Source organism: Zalophus californianus, chromosome 10 (assembly GCF_009762305.2).
Source record: "Zalophus californianus isolate mZalCal1 chromosome 10, mZalCal1.pri.v2, whole genome shotgun sequence".
In the NCBI taxonomy this organism is placed as follows: Eukaryota; Metazoa; Chordata; class Mammalia; order Carnivora; family Otariidae; genus Zalophus; species Zalophus californianus.
Window position 1 is genome coordinate 16,656,212 of NC_045604.1, and position 21,127 is coordinate 16,677,338.

The following is a 21,127-nucleotide window of genomic DNA, read 5'->3' on the forward strand; positions in this document are numbered from 1 at the left end:
AATATCTTGGCTGGCTACTCTGGCTTTTTTAGACATGTGCTTCTAATGAAGCATTCAATTTAAAATGGCCATAAGCGTTACTGCTTTTCAGTGTATGTATGTTAATTTAACACATGACACATTATCACCACAACATTTATGTTTCTTCACATATAACTAAGATTTCAGAGGAGGAAAATAGAAATAAAATGATATTGGTATGTGGTCAAGCATCTTCAAAAAATACATGGGAAAATAAATTTTTTAAAACAATGCATTATTTTTAGATAAACAGAATGCTTACTTTTACTCTGTACACATAAGATACTAACAAAAGCAATTCTTTTTTTTTTTAATCACATTTTAGAAGAGTGGAAGTTTAAGGTATGATTCTGAAGAGAAAGTTATTTCAAATTATGTTTCTAAAAGTATAATGAAAAGAAAGTAATCATTTAAAACATCAGGATAACCAAACTACCAGTTGTCTAGTGTTGACTGGAGGCCTTAGTGATAACATAAACAGTTAATTAACACATGTTTTCTATGTTATATCTAGTATATATGCTTACAATAATACCTATTTTTTTTCTTATTTTTTTCAGTATTTCTAGGCTGTGTGTTTCCTCTGACAGTTTTTCCAAATTGTTGCAAATGTCCAAAAAATTTTCCAATATATTTGTTTTAAAAAATCTGTGTATAAGTAGATCTGTGCAGTTTAAACTTGTGTTGTTCGAGAGTCAACTGTATATACACTTAAGTCTATGTAGATGTTTCTTGAATTTGGAATATGAGTAGTTTTATCTAGTCAAAATACATTTTGAAGTCAGACATGGAATTGGGGATTGTTCTGAAAACCAGACTGAGAAGGATACAGAGAGAAATATAGTCACTTTATCAAACTCTCTTTAGGACCCGTTCTGATAAGGAAGGTCTGTTTTGGCAGATTCATTCTTAGAAATATCCAACAATTTGTGTGATATAAATGAGCATATAAATAGATGTGATCATACTCACATGTATTATTTTCAAATTTTAGGTTTGGTTTTCCACTGTTGAGTTTTCTTTATGGCTTATGCAAGGTTAATTTGAACATGGAAAACAATATAGTATCATTTGTTCTTGGGATCAATACTTTTTGAATAAAAAAGCAGTTTAAGATCTAGGAAATTCCCTTGGTGTGGTGGTTTTGGTAATAGCCATCAGGAATGTAATGCAGATTTCTGTGACAAAGAAATAAATTACTTGAAGTCCCAGGACTCCATTCTTGAAAACCCTTACCCCCAAATCTCCAATTGGTTTGCAATTATAGGATAAACAATTGTAAGAATTCTGACTACTTAATTTTAAGGGATGAAATGAATGAAATAATATGAACTGTCAACAACTTTAGCTCAAAAGATGTATTTCCTTAAAACTAGTAGTTTCTGCAGAATGCAGTTCTGAAGATAAGACTCAGATGTTTCTACTACTGCTCTTGAAATACTACCTGTTTTTCTTCGATTGCTTCCAGTTGTTAGCTTTTCCCTCACATCAGTGTGCTATCTGACCACAGTTGAAAAGACCAAGGTGACAACTACATTGTATTCCTGTTGATCATGCTTCTATTGATTAGATGGTTTGGGAAGAATGTTGAACTACAGGAAGTTTCTGCACTGTCAATCCCTAATTTGATTTACACAGTAACCATTTTGAGGACTACAGTAGATTTTTTTTATTTTATCCAGTTTCCAAAAGCTAAACTGTCCTTGCTCAAGAAACATAATATCCGTCAGTTGGAATTTTTCTCTGGCTCAAGATTTCGCTTATGTTATTTATTAACTATTACAATTTGAAGTAATAATAAACAGCCTGAACATTTTAAATATGGAATTTCCTAACAACTAGAAATTTATTAATTTGAAGGTAATGTTAGAGTGGATTAACATTATGTATGTGATCCTAAATCAGATATTGGAGGACCCAGTTGGAGCATCAATGAAATGAGTTAAATCCTAGCTTCCTATTCAGAGTTTATATAAATACAGAATAAATATGAAAACTAACTCCACACAGTGATCTGGTATTGTTTAAGAAAGCACTCTTCCATACTTCCTAGGACTCAAGAGTGACAGCCAACTGAATTGGTACACTGTGCCCCAAAGACATTGTATGAGAACAATAGTTCTGGCAAGAATCTGCTCCCTTGGCTTTAGAGAACTTTTGCTAGGAATCAATCATATGTAAGTATCTTGTTTATTGAAAATGCTTGGAGCTGTATTGGGTTGTCCTTTTGTTATTTTTTTTGCCATCTGTCAATTATATTAGTTTTATGCCCTGGCTTTATTTCATAAAAGAATTTCACACTAAAGCAGATAGAAAAAAAGGGCAATTGTCCTTGAATTTTGTTCCCCATTTAGTAATTTCCCTAGAAAACCTGGCTTATTATTTTATCAGAAATTAAATGATCATCCACCATTGATTTGATAAAACTAGTCATATTCCACATTCAAAATGTGTTTAGTTATTAACTTGTAAGTGTAAAATAACCTATATTTTATTGTTATGTTTATTTTTTAATTGTGAGCAAACCTGTGTGTGTGTGTATATATATATATATATATGCACGTGATAGACATCAACTGAGAAAGCTTTCTTTAATTCTTTGGAAGAGCATTTAAATGCACTGGAAAATACATGCTAACTTCTTTGAAACAGAGTGTGGTAGGCAAACTAATCCCCTAAATGTCCACACTTGTGAAAATATTTCCTTACTTGGCAAAAGGGACTTTGCCCATGTGATTAAGAGTGAGTACCTTTAGTTGGGGAGCTGATCTTAGATTCTAGGTCCAGTCTACTCATGCAACCCCTGAGAAGCAGAGCACCTTTCCCAGCTTTGGTCAAAGGGAAGGATGTGGAAGTGGGAGAAGATTCAGAGAGCTATAGTGGTGCCAGTTTGGAGAAGCAGGCTGCTCACCAAGAAACATGGGTGGCCTCTGCTAGTTGAAAAAAGTGAGGAAACAGAATCTCACTGAGAGCCTCCAGAGAGTAACCAGCCTGGCTGACACCTTGATGTTAGCTTTGTGAGACCTGTATCAGACTTCCCACCTGCAGAACTACATATATTTGCACAATATATTTGGGTTGTTTATTTCACCAAGATTGTAATTCCTTCTGATGCAGTAGAAAATTTCTACAAGAATACTCGGTTTTAAAACTTACTGCCTTTCTGCTTCTGCTCCTAAATCTCTTATTATCAAAAGCGCTGTTTAATCAAGTTTTACAGTGCTGTATCTATCCATGTCACAGAAAACTTGTGACTTCCTAAATAAAAAAACTACTTGTGTATGTTTCATCAATCCTTCAAAACTTAGGGAGATGAAAAACACCTCTTTTCAGTTGTAGTTATGTTCTCTTTAATAACACCCTTGTTTTTTCATTAAATGAAGAATACCATAACATCAGTGACAGACTCACTGATCCTTTAGATTTTCCCAGTAGTTAAAAACGGCTCCACCCATGATCTGAGATTGCTGGGAAGAACTTGACCCTGAGCCTTCTCGGTTAATACTTGACCTTCTTCCTCCAGATGAGACAGTCAGATAAAAACGGACTTGGAAATGCACTTACAACTTTTCATTTATTCTTCTTCCTTCTTTTCTCTTTCTGTAATGCCTTCTACCGTTCCCTTAGGAAGAAACAATTTAGAAAAACAAAATTGATGCTACCAGGGTCCAGTACCCACCACCCAAAGCAACACAGGGTGAGAGTGTAGATATTTTTCAATGCCTAAGGTTGTTTCTAGAAACATCCCGAAACCCTCTTGGCTACCATTGTCAGTTCTACCTGGGTCAGAGACAATGGCCCACAGGCGGTTCATTCTGCCGCCAGATACAGATGGGCATTTTTAAATGCCTAGAATTCCCTTTCTTGTCTATATAACATTAATCCACCTAAGTCACTTGAATTGTTTCATTTTATTTCAAAGACAAAACAGAAGAAAGGGGTGAATTTTGTCTGACATTCATTTCATTGAATGGAAAACATCCATTTTTATGTGACTGATATCATCAAATTTAAGCCTGTAACCATGGACCTGTCTAGGTAGGAATATCCTTTTTGCAGAAATGAATGTTAAATTTTTAGCATATACTTTCTCTAGATAATTATAAAAGTCTGTTCTCTTTTGAAAAGTTCTGAAATGACTTGCAGATAAATTTAAAATGTCAGCATTTTAGATTTCAAATACAGTACAAATATTTGGTGTACTAGTAATTATGCAAATGATAAAAATCAATGCATGTCAAGAATTTGTGTCTGATTTCCTATCAGATAAGTCCGTCGTAAAATGTCATTACCAAAGCAGGGAAAGCTCTACTATGAGAAACAAAATTAACTTAAAAGTATCATGAGCTATTAAATTCTCTCTCTCTCTCTCTCTCACTCTCTCAGACACACACACACATACACACAAACACACACACACAAGGTTTTGGGGGAAATGTTTCAGATCTTTCCAGGAACTAAATGTTGTGTTAACAAGACTGTTCAATGTGTTAAATGGCTGTCATCTATAATTAGTACATACTGAGCGACAAGATAGGAGTTACATCAGGTGTTATATCAGGTGTTACATCAGGTGTTACATCAGGTAAAGGACTGTGCTAAAGAAACTTAATGGCAATTTCTATTGTGAGCAGCTATGCACGCTGAATACAGAAAGCCCAGTTTACAATCTTTTGCTAATATGTTAACTTCATTTTCTCCTTTGCTTTTCCCAGAATGTGTGTGTTTTATCTGGAAAATGATACATGCTTTTAATTTTACCGACATGCTGCATTGATGCAATGCCATGTAATTGAGCATTTCTCATTGTTATTATGCTGCAGCACTTTAGGTGATGCCTAGAAGCCAGCTTGTTTCAAAAATCCTCTGCTTCCTTATTTAGATTCTTGACATGGTGCTTCTGTTGCCAAATGCAAAACATATTGTACTGTCTTGTGAGTGGCTTTTTTTTTTTTTTTTGCCCTTGTTAATAAGGTCACTCAAATGTAGCATTGAAGAATTGTGAATTGTGCTTAATATCTTAACTAATAGCTAAAGGCAGAGAAATTTTTTTTTTTAAAAAACTGTCCTTTACATTACTCTAGCTTTTTAATTTCTTTTCTTTTTTAAAAATTGTTGTTGGTTTTTATTCAACCAGGAAAACATTCCGATATTTTTATTCTTGCTTTTCTCATTTTAAGGCACTGTTGTTTTAAAAATAATGATATTTTACTACCAATTCTAATCATAATATTCATAGCTCACACTTACATGGTACTTTTTATGGCCCATAAGCTATTCCAAGCAATTTCTGTATATTAACTCAGCTTTCATAACAGTCTTTTCAGATATTACTATTATTATCCCCATTTCATAGGTGAGATTGAGGTGTAAAAAATAAGAAAAGCTTGCCCAGCTACTGAGTGATAAAACTTGGATTTGGACCCCAGGATTCTGGCTTTAGGCCCATGCTCCTAAACCCTATAATAAACCTGTTAACGAAGTTTATTTGAACAAGATTGACAAAATTTATTGATCAAGAATGTTAATAATTGTTAAAGCATTTCTCTCTAGTGTTTATTTGAAAAAGAAATTCTAATAAGTAGATGCATTTTATAAAAAAATTTGTGAAAATACTTTCTAAGTCTCTAAATAAAATCACGCATTTTCTTTTTATTCCTTACATACTTTTGTATCATATTCTAGTACTGTTTATTCTGCAGGTACTACTTTATCCCACAGACTCCATATTGTCTCTCAAGGAAGGTTATATTTGCTGAAATGTTACATGGTCTTAAACCAGATCAAAGTTCATATTAAATTTTCAGTGAAGTGAAATGTGTTTATCTTCTGGAATCCCAAAGTTGGGTAAGCATCATGTCTACATTTATAAGTTTTCTGAAATTCTTTTTTTTAAAAATATTTTATTTATTTATTTGAGAGAGAGAGAATAAGAGACAGAGAGCACGAGAGGGAAGAGGGTCAGAGGGAGAAGCAAACTCCCTGCTGAGCAGGGAGCCCGACGCGGGACTCGATCCTGGGACTCCGGGATCATGACCTGAGCCGAAGGCAGTCGCTCAACCAACTGAGCCACCCAGGTGCCCAGTTTTCTGAAATTCTTTCAAAACTCTGGAAGGACATCAACTGGGTTAGATGATTCACTTAACAGAGCTTATTTTTCACTATAGGAATTTTAAATGGTAAAAATAAATTGGGAAAACTGTCATAATGCAGGCAGTTTTCAGTTTCACTTAACAAACTGTGTTGGGCACTTGTACATACGTGTCTGCTGGAGCATGTCGGGGTATCAGCTGTGGAATAAAAAGAAAACTGAGGCCACATGGCGACCTCACTGGTGGGCAGGGCAGGAACTGAAGTCAAAAAACAGTGGTGCAAAAGCTTTTCCCACCAAACACAGCCAGGCAGTTGGAGGCCCAGTACTCATATTAGCGCTGATATCATTTGGCATGATTCAGCTACTCATCAAGCCTGAGACACCTCTATCTGAGCAAAGATAATGTCTCCAAATCTAATAGGTGGTAGTTATGGGCCTGCGACTATAGTATATGCTTAGAAGGTGATAAAAAAATACAAAAAGCTGAACATAATATTAGTGACCCGATGAAACTTTCTGCGATTTAGAACAAAAGTGTGTACTGAAATATCCCATAGGGTGATTTTTTTTTAAAGATTTTATTTATTTATTTGAGAGAGAGAGACACAGTGAGAGAGGGAACACAAGCAGGGGGAGTGGGAGAGGGAGAAGCAGACTCCCCTTGGAGCAGGGAGCCCGATGTGGGGCTCGGTCCCAGGACCCTGGGATCATGTCCTGAGCCGAAGGCAGACGCTTAACGACGGAGCCACCCAGGCGCCCTCCATAGGATGATTAATCATAAATTAGAAGAGGGATAAGCAGACAAAATCAGCCTGATGGAAGAGAAAGAGAAGATGTGTCCTGTTCAGGTATCTTTTCTTCTCACCACCCAAACACCAAATCTTTACTTCTGACACCATCATCCTACTAAGTTCTAATAATCCAGAATATTGAGCTGAGGAGAAAAGAAGTGTAGAATCAAAGGAGGTGGTCCAAAAATAACTTTTAAAGCAACATAACATTTTACACTATTAATAAGGGTCACAGGATTATGCTTGCATTCAAGACTTGGTTAAAAGATTAATTTAACACTCGGTTTAGGAAAACATATTGCTAAAATTTTTCGTTCTTAATTTATTGTAATTTAAAAAATAAGCTAAACTTATTTGAATTAAGATTAGATAGGCTTAAGAGAAATGCTACAAAAATGTTATGAATATAATATATATCTTTTTCCCCCCTAAAATAGATTCCAGAGTATTGATTCATTTTTGGTGGGGCACATCTTCTTGAAGACTACAGAGAAAAGGTCAGTTTTCTGCAAAATTACTTTCAGTATGTTGTCCCTGGAGGTACAAGACAAGTTAATTTAAAATTGCAATTACATCTTCGCACCAAATATATCTGGATTAAAAATAACGAGAAAGTTTTTTTAGTTAAAATTTTAAACATGTGAAATTAACTTAAATATCATTAAGTCTGTCTTTTAAGTAAATATCCAACAGAAGCTAGGTTATATGAAGTTAAAATATAATACTTTCGAGATAGCTGTAAATTTAAATAATTAATTTTAATGGAAAATTAGAAATTCAATGTGAATATATTTTAAGGTTTATCAAGTTATAATTAACACACAAATAATTGGACATGTTTAACGTATACTTTTTGATTAGTTTGGACAGATGCACACATCTGTGATACCATTACCACAATCAGGTACTAAACATATCCATCACTTCCAAAAATTTCCTTGTGTTCTCTTGTGGTTTTGTTGTTACTGTTGTTTAGTTTTGTTTTTGTGGTAAGAACATTTAACATGAAATCTATAATATTAGCAGAGTTTAAAGTGCACAATACCACGTTATTAACACGGATACTATGTTGTACAGCAGAACTGTAGGACTTCTTTGTTTCATATAACTGAAACTCTATACTCATTGAGCAACAATTTCCCATTTATTGCAGATTATTTTCATAAAACTCAATGTCTATTTTTTTAGTAGGCATACAGTTGTGTTTATGGTGGAAATAATACTTGATTACTCAGTAGAACTCTATATCTCATTTTTTTAAAAGATTTTATTTATTTATTCATGACAGACAGAGAGAGAGAAGCAGAGGGAGAAGCAGGCTCCCAAGGAGCAGGGAGCCCGATGCAGGACTCGATCCCAGGACCCTGGGATCATGACCTGAGCCGAAGGCAGACGCTTAACCATCTGAGCCACCCAGGTGCCCTCTATATCTCATTTTAATATATAATTGCTACTAAATAAATTATAATACCATGTTTTAGGTAATTTTCTCATTAGTAGATAGATTTACAGGAAAAAGAGAAAAATATCTGCTGGATTCTATTATGTGCTAATGTCTTAGTTTGTTGTCTTATTTAGAGTAGAATCAGAAACCCAGTGAGGTTAAATAATTACCCAAACCGCAAATGTACTAAATGGGTTTCTAGAAAAGATTCAAGTCTTCTCTAAGATTTAAGTCTGTCAGACTTCATATGTGTGCTCTTAGCCCCATGCCCTCCTGAGACAACATTTTTTCCTCAGGTTGTTCCTGCTGGCTTGGGTCACCAGGGCCTCCTGCGTGCTGGGCTTGCTGCTATCAGCCCAGGATTTTGAACCTATCACAAAGGAGAAGCTCCAACAAAGTCTCCAGGCAACACAGCTTCTGAAGCTGAAATGGACACATGAACTCTCTCTAGTCATCAGCAGTTACTTGGTCTGTGTAGCTTAGTGACGCAGCTCACAACTGGAGAACCAAGACTATCTATCTCCACAGTCAAACTGGACACTGAGACAGAAACCACACCTGCCTGTGTGTAACAGTGTGACTTTGCCATTTCACTGTCTCCATTAGCATCACTTTACTTTTCAGGGACCCTTCTGCCCAGACAAATGGTTTGTTCATTTTATGTAATCACTTCTCAAAAGACTCACTTATTCCTCACTGGAAAATATTAATAGACACCAATGCTTCCAAGGTCACTTTTTGCAAAATTACTTTCATTATGTTGGCCCTGAAGATAAAGACAGATTAATTTAAAGTTGCAACTAAGGGAAGCCTGGGTGGCGCTGTTGGTTAAGTGTCCAGCTCTTGGTTTCAGCTCAGGTTGTAATCTCAGGGTCTTGAGATGGAGCCCTGCATTGAGCTCTGTGCTGAGTGCTCAGTCAGTTTAAGATTCTCTCTTCCTTTCTCTCTGCCCTTCCTCCTTTCCTGGAGAGAGGCTTGTTAAAGGGAAATATTTGGAGAGAAAGATCCATAATGCAAAGAAAATTCTGTATGAACTGGTACAAATCGAGAGGGGGTAGAACTTTGAGTGTTCATGTTAAATATTGAATATGTGAGGTCAGAGGCTGCTAACTCTGAGACATTTCAGTTTTGTACTAGGCCACATTTGGCTTGTGTAATGATGAAGAGTCTCTTTGACCAAACTTTGGTCAAGTTCTTCTGAGCTTTCTTTACGACAAGGACTGACCTTGGGTTCCTGGGTTCTTCCTTGTAGAATCCAGTTTTAGCAAGAACCCAGCTTGGTTAAAGTCAGAATCCCCACCTTTCCCTGAAACAAATAATACATTATATGTTAATTAAAAAAAAAAATCCCTACCCTTGATGATAACTGATTACCTCAACATCTGATAACTGATCACCTCAAATCACCCCCAGGTGATGTCTGATCACTCTGACTTGCCACTAGCAATAATCCCATTATGTCATTCAACCACAATTCCTCTTTCCCCTAATGTGTCTTCTTGGTAATTTTCCATCCTCCAACTTCCTCATCTTGTTCCCTGCCTGTAACTCCCACTTTTTCTTTAGAAAATGGTCCCCTAGTTATTAAGTGAGATACTGGCACTCCTTATTTCTTGTATTTCTTTCCAGGTTGTAATCTGTTAATACTTTCCTAAATTGAAACTCCCCTTCAAACCTCTGTAAAAACAAAAACAACTGGTTTCTCCTCTTGTCCTTACCCCCATTTTTCCTTTAACATTCTTAGATTTTTTTTCCCCCTTAATTTATCTCTTGAAAAATTCCTGGCCACTTCCATAATGCCAATGACTATTCCTTTGTAAATTCTCCTGTGATAACTAGTTCATGTTTAAATTTTGCCCTATAAATCTGAAATGCATAAAAACAGTATAATAATTGATATCCAGTACTCACACCCAGAAGTTTACCTCTTATTCTTTTTCTATCAGTAGCTGTGTTCAAATTTATTGCTTAGTATAGCCTACCAAATTTCTGCAAAGAGATCAAATGGTAGCATTAACATTCACCAATAATAAGCGAACATAAACACCTCTCAAATTCGGATATAAATCTTCTCCCATTATCAAAATCCCTGGAAAAAATATAAACCCAAAATAATACCCTCTACCAATTTTAAAGTTTATAGTACCAAATTTAAAGTAAATTTCAAAACAATAATTTTTCCCTCTGTGAGCACAGTGAAATAAAATATATTTTGAATGTCTTATTTGCAGTCTTAGCTAAAGGGGTTGTGGAGACCCAGGTGGAGTTGGGGATTCCTGTAGCCATATGAGCTGTCTTTAATGGAAACAGCCACCATTCTTTCAGGACCTCAGAAGATCTAGATCAATGTGAAATCACATGTCTCATTTCCAAGAGCATTCAAAGAGTTGGAAGGACATATAAGATTATTAAATATTAAACTTTCTACCCCCTCATCAGTCAATAAATTTAGGAAACAAGATGATCTCCAGTCCCTGGGAAAATAACTGTAGCAGAAATGCAATGGTAGTTGAGGGAAGCAAGGAGGGAGGGACTGAAATCTTCTAGGTATCAGCTTTATCGAATGTTAGTCTGTGAGATCAGATATCAAGAAATTGAAAGAAAATATACAATTAGCAGAAATCTCCCACCAATCAGCTAAATTTTACCCTGCTTAGAGGAAATTGATCATACGTGGTGGTGGTGGTGGCGACGGTGGTAGCAAGTAAACAACATAGATTGCCATTCCATCAGGGTGACATTAACATATCACCCACTTCTTGCAGAGCTCAGATATCCAGTATGGTAGTTGCTATTGTCACTAGCTACTTTTCTTTATCACCCACTATTCAAAACATTTCATTTCCCTTTTTTGGAACCTCTTTCACTTAGCATAACATTTTTGAGGTTTATTCATTTTGCCGCATGTATCTTTAGTTCATCCCTTTTTATTATTGAGTAGTATTCCATCATATACCACATTTAATTTATCCATTTACCAGTTGATGGACATTTGGATTGTTTCCAGTTTGGGGCCATTTTAAATAACTGCTATGAATAGTTAAGTTCAAATGTTTGGGTGGACTTGTTTTCCTAATGGAATTATTGGGTCTTATAACTTTTTAAGAAACTAAAGAACTGTTTTTTCAAAGTAGTTATAACATTTTATGTTCTTAGTAGCAATGAAGATTCCCATTTCCCTCCGTCCTTACCAGTATCTGGGATGGAAAAGCATGTCTATTTTATTTTTATTTATTTATTTTTTTTAAAGATTTTATTTATTTATTGGACAGAGAGAGACAGCGAGAGTAGGAACACAAGCAGGGGGAGTGGGAGAGGGAGAAGCAGGCCTCCTGCTGAGCAGGGAGCCCGATGTGGGACTCGATCCCAGGACCCTGGGATCATGACCTGAGCCGAAGGCAGACGCTTAACGACTGAGCCACCCAGGCGCCCGAAAAGCATGTCTATTTTAGTGTTATAATAGTTACATAGAGGGATCACACTGTGGTTTGAGCTTTCAATACCTTAGTGAAAAATGATGTTGACGTTCTCTGCATATTTGTCATTTGCATATCTTATTAGGTGAAGTTTCTATTCACATTTTTTTTTCATTTTTTTATTATATTGTCCGTCCTCTAATGGTGATAGTTGAGTTGCAGAGTTTATTATGTATTATGGATACAAATCTTTTTTTTAAAGATTTTATTTATTTGGCAGAGAGAGACACCTGTGAGGGAGGGAACACAAGCAGGGGGAGTGGGAGAGGGAGAAGCAGGCCTCCCGCTGAGCAGGGAACCTGATGTGGGGCTCCATCCCAGGACCCTGGGAAACCTATACATATTACTTGGGGTTTTTATGGAGGCTTCATTACACTGGCTTAAGTTGCCTCATTGACATAACAAGGACAAGCTTATCACTCTCATCATCTAGGAAATTCCAAGGGTTTGGGGAACTCTGTGCCTGAAAAGGAGAAAGAAGCCAAATCCATATTTGTTATATAATTCACAATATCATATTTACCTTATGAAGATCAAGGTCAGATTGTGTCAGCTCTAGATGTAAGGCCTGTGTTTTTCTTGTAGCCTGGCATCATGCTCAACTCAGACAATCCCAGGCTTAACACAGAACTGCAAGTATTTTCTGAGACTCATTAGCTTGAGGATGGGCTAGTTATATACAAGAGCTATTAAACTTGGGAAAGCATTATCTATCATGTGGCCTAGATACTCAACTCAGGTTCAGCTGTTAAACTCAGAGCCATAAAAATAAAACCAAACTGCAGAAGTACAGGACTCTGCAAACTTCTCATGTGACCTGAGTTAATACAGTGTCTCCAAAACTTAAAGCCTCTTGATCAAGACTCTGCCAGATGCCTTTATTCTCATTTTGCTCCCCAAATGTCCATCTTATAATTTCCATTTCCAGTGCACCAAATCTTAACACTTCCCTGAATTGAAACTGCTACTTTCACAAACTTCAGAATCGGCCCTCCTTCCTTGCTCCACTTTCCCAAAGGGGGAATTCATGCTTTAGTAAGTCTCACAGCATGGAAGAGCGAAGCAGAAAGCATGCATCTCAATAGGCATGTAGTCTCATCCCAAAGAAAAAGAAAAAAAAGCAGGAAGAGAATCATACTAATTTATTCCTTTTTGTGTCACGAGGAGCATTTGAGCTAGGCATGTTTTGCAAATGAAACTCTATACGGAAGGGGGCATTAGGTCTGGGAAAGCAGCATTCTTTCCTAACCTAAATCCATAATCACATAAATTCTCAAAAATAATTTTACTCTTACTTCTCTTTTTGAAATGTTGCCAGTCTTTGATTCTGGGGAAATCATACTATTGACATTTTCAGTTCTTGTTCTCAGCTTGGCAAATTTGCCAGGAAAATGAGCTTGTGAATATATTGGTTCATTAACTGTATATATTTTTGTTTTTGCTGTGATAATGTTGTATTCTATAAAAGATGTTTAAACTGTGATTATTGTTAATTGTTAAGTGTGATGTAGGAAATGGCTGTGATTCGGAGCCATTGGCCAAGAAAGAATTCTTGAGAAGTCTTTTGGTGCAAAAAGGTGGTTTTATTAAAGCACGGGACAGGATTTGAGGGCAGAAATTGCTGCACTGAGGTTGTGAGGAGTGACTGATGATAGACTTCCAAGCTGGGAGAGAGTTAGGGACAGCGTTAAGTCTCTAAGGAATTTTGGAAGCAGGGTTTCCAGGGGGCTAGCTATTGTTAGGAAAAGGTCATTTATTACTGTCTAATAAAATCTTAGTCATGATGATGAGGGAACAGAAGGTAAGCTGAGGACAAAGCAGAAGCTGACACCCCACAACCCCCTCCCCCCTCCCCCCAGATGGGATATTTGTGACATTCCACACACACTCCTGGCTGCCCTAAAGCTAAGGAAAGGAAAAACAAATAGTTAAACTTATAGAGATCACAATCCTGCAAGACAGGAGCTTCCCTCAGTTTACAAATATCTTAGCAATCTACAAGAACAAAGCATTTTTATCAATGGTCTAGCTGCCAGAAGGAAATGTAGATACAATTAAATGTCCTTATAAGTTGTAGCCCATTGACAGATACTTGAAGCAGGCAGAGTGTAACGTTCCTCCAGGAAGCTCCCAACTATCTTATTGTTAATGTCTTGCTAGAGGGAAAAACAACATTAATTTGACAATGGCAAGGCCTCCAGTATCAGAGGAGTCTTCTTTAACATATGAAAATCCTTTTGAAATCTCCCTTTTCCTTACCTCCCCCAACCCTATAGTATATGTTCAGCCACCCCTCACAACCCTGGGGCAGCAGCTCTTTCTGCCCATCGGTCCCGTCCCCATGCTTTAATAAACCCCCATTTTGCACCAAAGATGTCTCAAGAATTCTTTCTTGGTCATCAGCTCCGGACTCCACCCCACTGAACCTCACCTATATTCCAAAACCCCATCAGTGAGACCCTTCAGGTATGTATTGGGGAGTCATATGTTTGGGGGATGACTGCCAACATGTATTTTGGGGTATAGAGACAAAGGAAGTTTCCAAAGGAATTTTGTATGTTAAAGGAGACTTACAGGATCCTGAGGGGGCCATGGCGGGGGGGGGGGGAGAGTTATGATAATGTTAAGGTAAGATTGCCCTTTGCTCTTAAGCAAAGTATTAATGTTGAGGCAACTGAGCTCCCAGAGGAAGGTCACTCCACCTACTTCAAGGACTTGTCAATGGGCTGTGGGAAGTAAGGAAACTTAATTTTTTCTTTTGTCTTTTTTTCCCACATCAAGTGTAACCCAAATGTGTTCTTTTTTATCTTGACTGCTTTTGTCAGTGTTGTTCAGTCCATTACTCGTCTTCCAGTATTAGTTTACTACAGTCATTGGAAATATGTTCCATTTTCCTCATGTACCCATGTATTGAAATGCACACCTCAAGTGACTTTATTTCCTTGGAAGTCTTCACTCTTGCCCTTTTCCTCTCTACAGAGGAAGGTTATCTTTCTCTTTGTAAAGTCAATGCTTCCATACGTATACATCTACGGAGGACAACCACTCTACTGTAATGAATTTGTTTACGCTATTGTACATTTCTTATGTAAGTGGCATTTTATTAGATAACCATATTAACTTCCTGTGAGTGGTGCTTGTTGCTGATGTTGCTTCTGTCTAAATATCCTGAAAATCTAGAGAACATTCAAATGTGCCCTAAAGATTTTTCTATTTTAAATATGTACATCTTCAATGCTGTTAGAGTAAGCTTTAATATATTCGAAATCTTGTCATAAAATGAGAATTCTTGACAGTTCACAAAAAGCTTTGGTGGTTAATCATTTAGAACATGAAAAGGGCCACAGGTTATTTTTCTTTTCGTCCTCTCTGTTTCACTGTGGGTCCATTGTTCCCTGCCTTGTAAAAATGCTCAGTGGTTTTGATAATCACTTTCAACCATCTCGCCCTGCTACAGTGGTTTCTTATAAACATGCTTCTGGCAATCTGGAAACCTAAATACTATGCAAAGTTTTAATTATTCAAGAGAGACTGCCTGAAAATGAAGCCAGCACCAAGGAAAGCAGAGCTCAGTTGCCGGGAGAATGGAGGTGGGAAGCGAGGGTCTTGTGGGTCCTGGTTAATGTGGTCAGTCAGGCCTAGGGCCAGATTCTTTTTGTTATCTTTCCAGTTAATCCAGTGAATTAATAAATTCACTATATTTGCTAAAACTACCTTGAGTCAGTTTTCTGGTACTTGCAAATAAATTGTGATGAAAACAAAATTGGTAGTGAGAGGAAATTTTTGCAATTGAAAACCCCCAAACTGTGAAATCAATTGATCTAAGGTAGGGTGAATGGTTTCCCTCAAGCTGGGAAGTTAATCTTTTTTATGAGGAGCAAAACCACTGATTAGGCTGATACATGTATGTCTAGAAAGAGACACTCGGTTGAGTAATGTCAGGAAGTAGGGCTATCTTGTGTATAACGCGACTGGTGTTTTTGCCACAAGCATTTTCACCACAAACATTTTGCATAACTAATTGGCTGTCAGACAATTTTGCTGTAAAAGATAAAATCACAAAAAAAGGGGCTATTCATTAAAAAGGACATAATGAAACATGAAAAATGAATAATAATATGAAAAGACTATTGCAAAATAAAATATTTGTATACATTTAAATGCGCGTGGATTTATGGCAATACTGCACGAATAATAGGTTTTATTTTGCGGATTGTACCTAAGCACTTGTCTTCCCAAGCTTCGTAGTACTATACATGTTTTTTGTTTGTTTATTTATTTTTTGGCTTTTGTTTTTTGTTTTTTTTTTTGCTTATTGATTTTTTTTTTTTCCTCATTTAGCATCCCACTTTTTCTTTTTTGCTGAAATTTCTTCCTTCATTGAGAGAGTTACCAGTTTCCAAGTATGGGGATGCATGCTTGTGACTGAGTTTTGTACTGTGTTGTGAAAGCCTTCTACACAGTAGTTTGTTTTTGACATATGTCACATGTCCATTGATAGATGTTCCAAAGCCCTATGGGACATGTGAGTTCAAACTCTATGCCCCTGTACAGACTGTAATGAGGTCTAAGCTTTATATACTATAGGAATGGAAGTACTAAGTCAACAGAGAAATGAAACTAAACTGTCAGCCAGTTGATAAAACCAACAAACTGTCAAATCAAACTGTCAACCAGTTATTTTTTTTTTTTATTTTGTGGCCGATTGCCTTATGGTCCATTAGGGCAAAAATGTGAAAATGCTTACTGCAAAACTATCTAGAACTATTGTCTAATGCCTGCAGCCTAGAGTAAAGTATGGGGGTGCGGGGGAGAGAGGGTTAAGCTTTGGTCTCACTGGCTGGACTAAAAGAAGAGAGGTAAGAGAAAACAGTTTCTGATGGCCATTCATCCATGATGACTGAGAGTCGGATAACTGCACATGGTGAGAGGTTGCACTAGCAAGATCCTCTGCCCCTGGCAAGGTGAGAAGCAGGAAACAAATTCAGGAGTGCCACTGGGAAAGGAGGAGGCTAGATTCTTTAGTTTTATGTGAAAACTTCCCATACTATATTCTCTTTCTGATCAAATTAACTGCTATTCATATGGTATAGATTCATCAACTGGGATTTAGCCTTATGGCATCAGGTAGAATACACTTAGGGCATATTTTAGCCATTGATTTGGAGGCAGAGGCCTGAAGGGAGGCTATCAAAATACAGACCAAGGTTGTGTGTAGAGAACCAAAGCATGTTGCTAAGAGACAGAACTGCTGAATCCAGATTAATCAACTTTGAACAAGACCTTAGGTTTGGTTACTTGACTGGGGAGTAAAGAGAATGCAAACTTTCCAGCTTTTTATTGTGAGATATATATATATATCAAAAATTGATATACATATATTATGTATATATACACACATAATTTTAACCAGGAAAAGACCAAGCTAGCTGACAAAATACTCATGATTGTTTACTCCTAAGGTTTGAAACCAACCCCACAAAAGTAGAGTGTTAAAGCAGAATAGCTGCCCAATTTCCCCTCCCACATGTAAATAGGAAGGCCAATAGAAGGGCGACTTTTCCAGGGAGGAGAATCAGGGGTAGTGAGATTGGTCAGCCAAGGAAGTCATTTCACTGCCTTGGCGGGGAGTCTTTGCGTTCCATGTCCCAGAAATACAATAGATGCCTTACATGTTGTTTCTCTTTCTTTCCCCTTCTAAATTGGAGCTTTGTTGGATGTTTATCTATTTTATGTCATCAGTGTGCAACCTTTAAGTATGGTGCCCTTGTGCAGTGCACAAACTTTATAACTAAATACTCTGGCATCAGTTATGACAGTATGGTGCTGTCACATGGACATGAAAATTGGAAATCAGCCTGGATAGTGCTTTGGACATGTTGAATAGTTTGGTACAACAAAGTTACATGGAAAGGCTTATAACATCTTCTTTCCAGACAAATGAGATCACATTGTTAAGGACCTTGTGATTGTAATCTGAAGTTTGGACTCTACACAATAAACTAAAGATTTTAAGATAGGAAGTCAGATAATCAGACCTGTGATTCACAGAGAAGGGAGCTTACAATGAAAATAGAAGAAACTAGAATCAGTGACCATTATTAAGGACTTGGGGTATTGAGGACAGTGTTGAAATACCCACAGGTTTTGCTTGTGTGGTGAATAGCATCTGTAGTGTTTATCTAACATCCATCTTGCTCAGGATTTTAATCCTTGATTCTCTACCAGAACAAAAGGGGTTTTTTAGAGGAATTTTTAAAGACAGATACTATATATCCACAGAGTTTGTGAAAACATTTTATAAAATTTATTAAAAAGATAGAATGGAAGAAGACACATATGAACATGATATAGTTACATATAAAAACAAGAGAAAATAATTTAAATGGAAACCTTGGTGATACAGACTTTGGTAGCAGAAAATTCAGAAAGGAAAGAAAAACAAGTATCCTGGAATTGTCAGGTTTGAGATTTAACCCACTGTCAGACCTTACTCCACAATATCAAGATTGTAGCAGAGAGGGGTCACCATGTCAAGGACAACTTACCAGGTCCTGCTTTCCCACATTGGATGTGTCTTTTTTGGCCAGTGTAGATGGGGTCTGTAGGTGTGATGTGGGGGATTTTTCTTACTGTAGAGAGTCTTTCAGCTGTTCTGTGTTACAACCCAGAGTTGTATGGCTTTCATAATATTCTCCAGGGAGCCCTACATCATCAACCCAGGGTTTTATTTACTCTAGGTAATCCTTAGCCAGCACCATCTTTCTAAGCACATTTTAAAGACAATGAATCTTTCCCTGAGTAAATCTCATTAGTTTCCTTACTTGAAAAAGTCCAATTGGCAAGAAAATTATGTTATCTGCCTCCTCTTCCCAGTACCTTTCTGGTCTCCCACCCAGGAAGGACTGGATTGCTGACCTATTGCCTTTACTCCTTTTCCCCAGTAATATTTTAGAACCATTCTGAATTATACATGAAATAAAATGAGTTTTTTTGGTCAGGAAGTGTCCTACAGTTTATAGCAAACTGCTACTGGGCATGAAAGAAGTTGTGAAGAACCAGGTGATCTGGAAAGTAAGATGGCTTTTGTGGGTGGGAGTGCAGAGGAGGGTTTTTTTAATCCTGGGAGAACTGACTGAAGGCGGTGTAAGGAAGTAATCTCTCAGGAAGTATTCTCTTCACTTTAGTAGACTAACTGCAGCTTGATTGACTGTACTGAGGGTATTAGACAATTTTAGACTCATTATATAAATCAGCATGTCTCTCACATGTAAAAATGTTTTCTTTTAAATTGAATGCTTGCCTTCTTTTTTAAGAAAAAATTAAATATCTACATTCTGGGCAAACATATGGTATGCTTTAAAACTGCTAGCAAGTAACCTACATAATTGGACAGCCCATTATCTTGATTATTATTATTACTTACCACAGATACAGCATTTGACTAAAATGGTAGTCACTCAAAGTAACTGACAACCATTAATTACTTAATGTGTTCATGTTCTTTATGGATAAGTTAAATATAGTTGAATATATATGTGAGTATAAACAACACTGCCCCAGGATTAATATGGAGTCAAAAGGAAGATTTGCTGCCAGTTGAATGTATATATAATAGTGTCTATAAAATTCCCAACAAATGGATTTCAGGCTTCTTTTCAGAAATAATACTCTCAATGATAACACTTATAATCACTCTTAGACTTGTTTTTAGCATAAAAATATTTTAGTCAGGAAGTTTTCTGCAGTTAAACTTCTGTGGTAATTTTTTCCAGTTTCATTGAGGTATAATTGACAAATACAAATTGTTTACATGTAAAGTATACAATGTGGTTTCTTTAAAAATAAAAAAGAAAGAAGCAAACTGCATTTTCTTAGAGCAGTTTTAGGTTCCTAGCAAGACTGACGGGAAGACTTGGAGGTTTCCCCTGTACCACTTTCCCCCCGCCATAAATAGCCTCCCATGCTACCTACATCTCTTAACAGAGTGCTAAGTTTGTTACAATTGATGAACCTACATTTTTGATTCAGGGTTGCTATTTCTGACTCAATGTACCAAGTCAGCCATTCCATGTCACATACATATTCATGATAGTTTGACTGAATTAATTTTATCTTTTAACTGATCAACACTACATTAACTTTCTGATTTTTTTATCTTTTATTACATTATTTATATTACATTACATTATCTTTTACAGTTTGTAAAATATAATAGAAAATAGGGCACTTTTCCTTCTGTGCCTCACCTATTAGAAAAGTAGAGCTAGATAGGCAGTGAACCCTGTAGGCAACCAGAAAGGTGGGAATAAATCAGAGTGGTATGGCCAGTCCCGGAGGACAGGCTTCCATAATATGGAAAGACAGGGTTTTGATAGGAATTAAGCTGTTCCATAATCTATTCCAATATACTCTGTTTTACTCTTGTGTTCTTTTAGGTCCCTTTTGCTTTAAAGTGAGTCTTTTTTTTTTTTTAATCCTAATTATAATTTGAAAAGCAGCCAGGCTTATTCTTTTCTTTGAAAATCTGATGAAAAATATGGATCCTCTACCCAAAAAATACACATACACACATAAGCACAGGATTTTAAGGACTTACCTATAATGTCCATCTGAAGACCACATGACTGTTTCAAAAAACAAATGTTAAGAATCCCTCTACTTTATAAAATGTAAGAGAAAAAAAGTTTACAATTTTATCTAGTAAGTAGATTAGAAAAGTAGTAGATTAGATTAGAGTAAGTAGATTAGAAAATTTATAGTTGAAATAAAGTATTCTTTAATGAGTTAGTTTATATACAATACCCCTTGCTTTTATAAAGTTTTAAAGATCTAAAACTTCAATTCATGTGTACTAATCTACAATTTTTCAGTTTTCTACTAATATTCATATATCTGCTTATGAAAAACTGGTAAATAATTTTGAGTTAGAATTTTTTCTGATTTCTTAAGTGAATTCTAATATTTTGTAACAATACAAATGAGATACCATCCTCATATCTCATTTAAAAATTTTCTCATGCGGCGCCTGGGTGGCTCAGTCATTAAGTGTCTGCCTTCTGCTCAGGTCATGATCTCGGGGTCCTGGGATTGAGCCCTGCATCGGGCTCCCTGCTCGGCGGGAAGCCTGCTTCTCCCTCACCCATTCCCCCTGCTTGTGTTCCCTCTCTCGCTGTGTCTCTCTCTCTGTCGAATAAATAAATAAAATAAAAAACAAAACAAAACAAAAAAACTTTTAACTGTGATTTAAAAAAAATAAAAATAAAATTTTCTCACATTTCTAAGGTATTATTAAGATCTT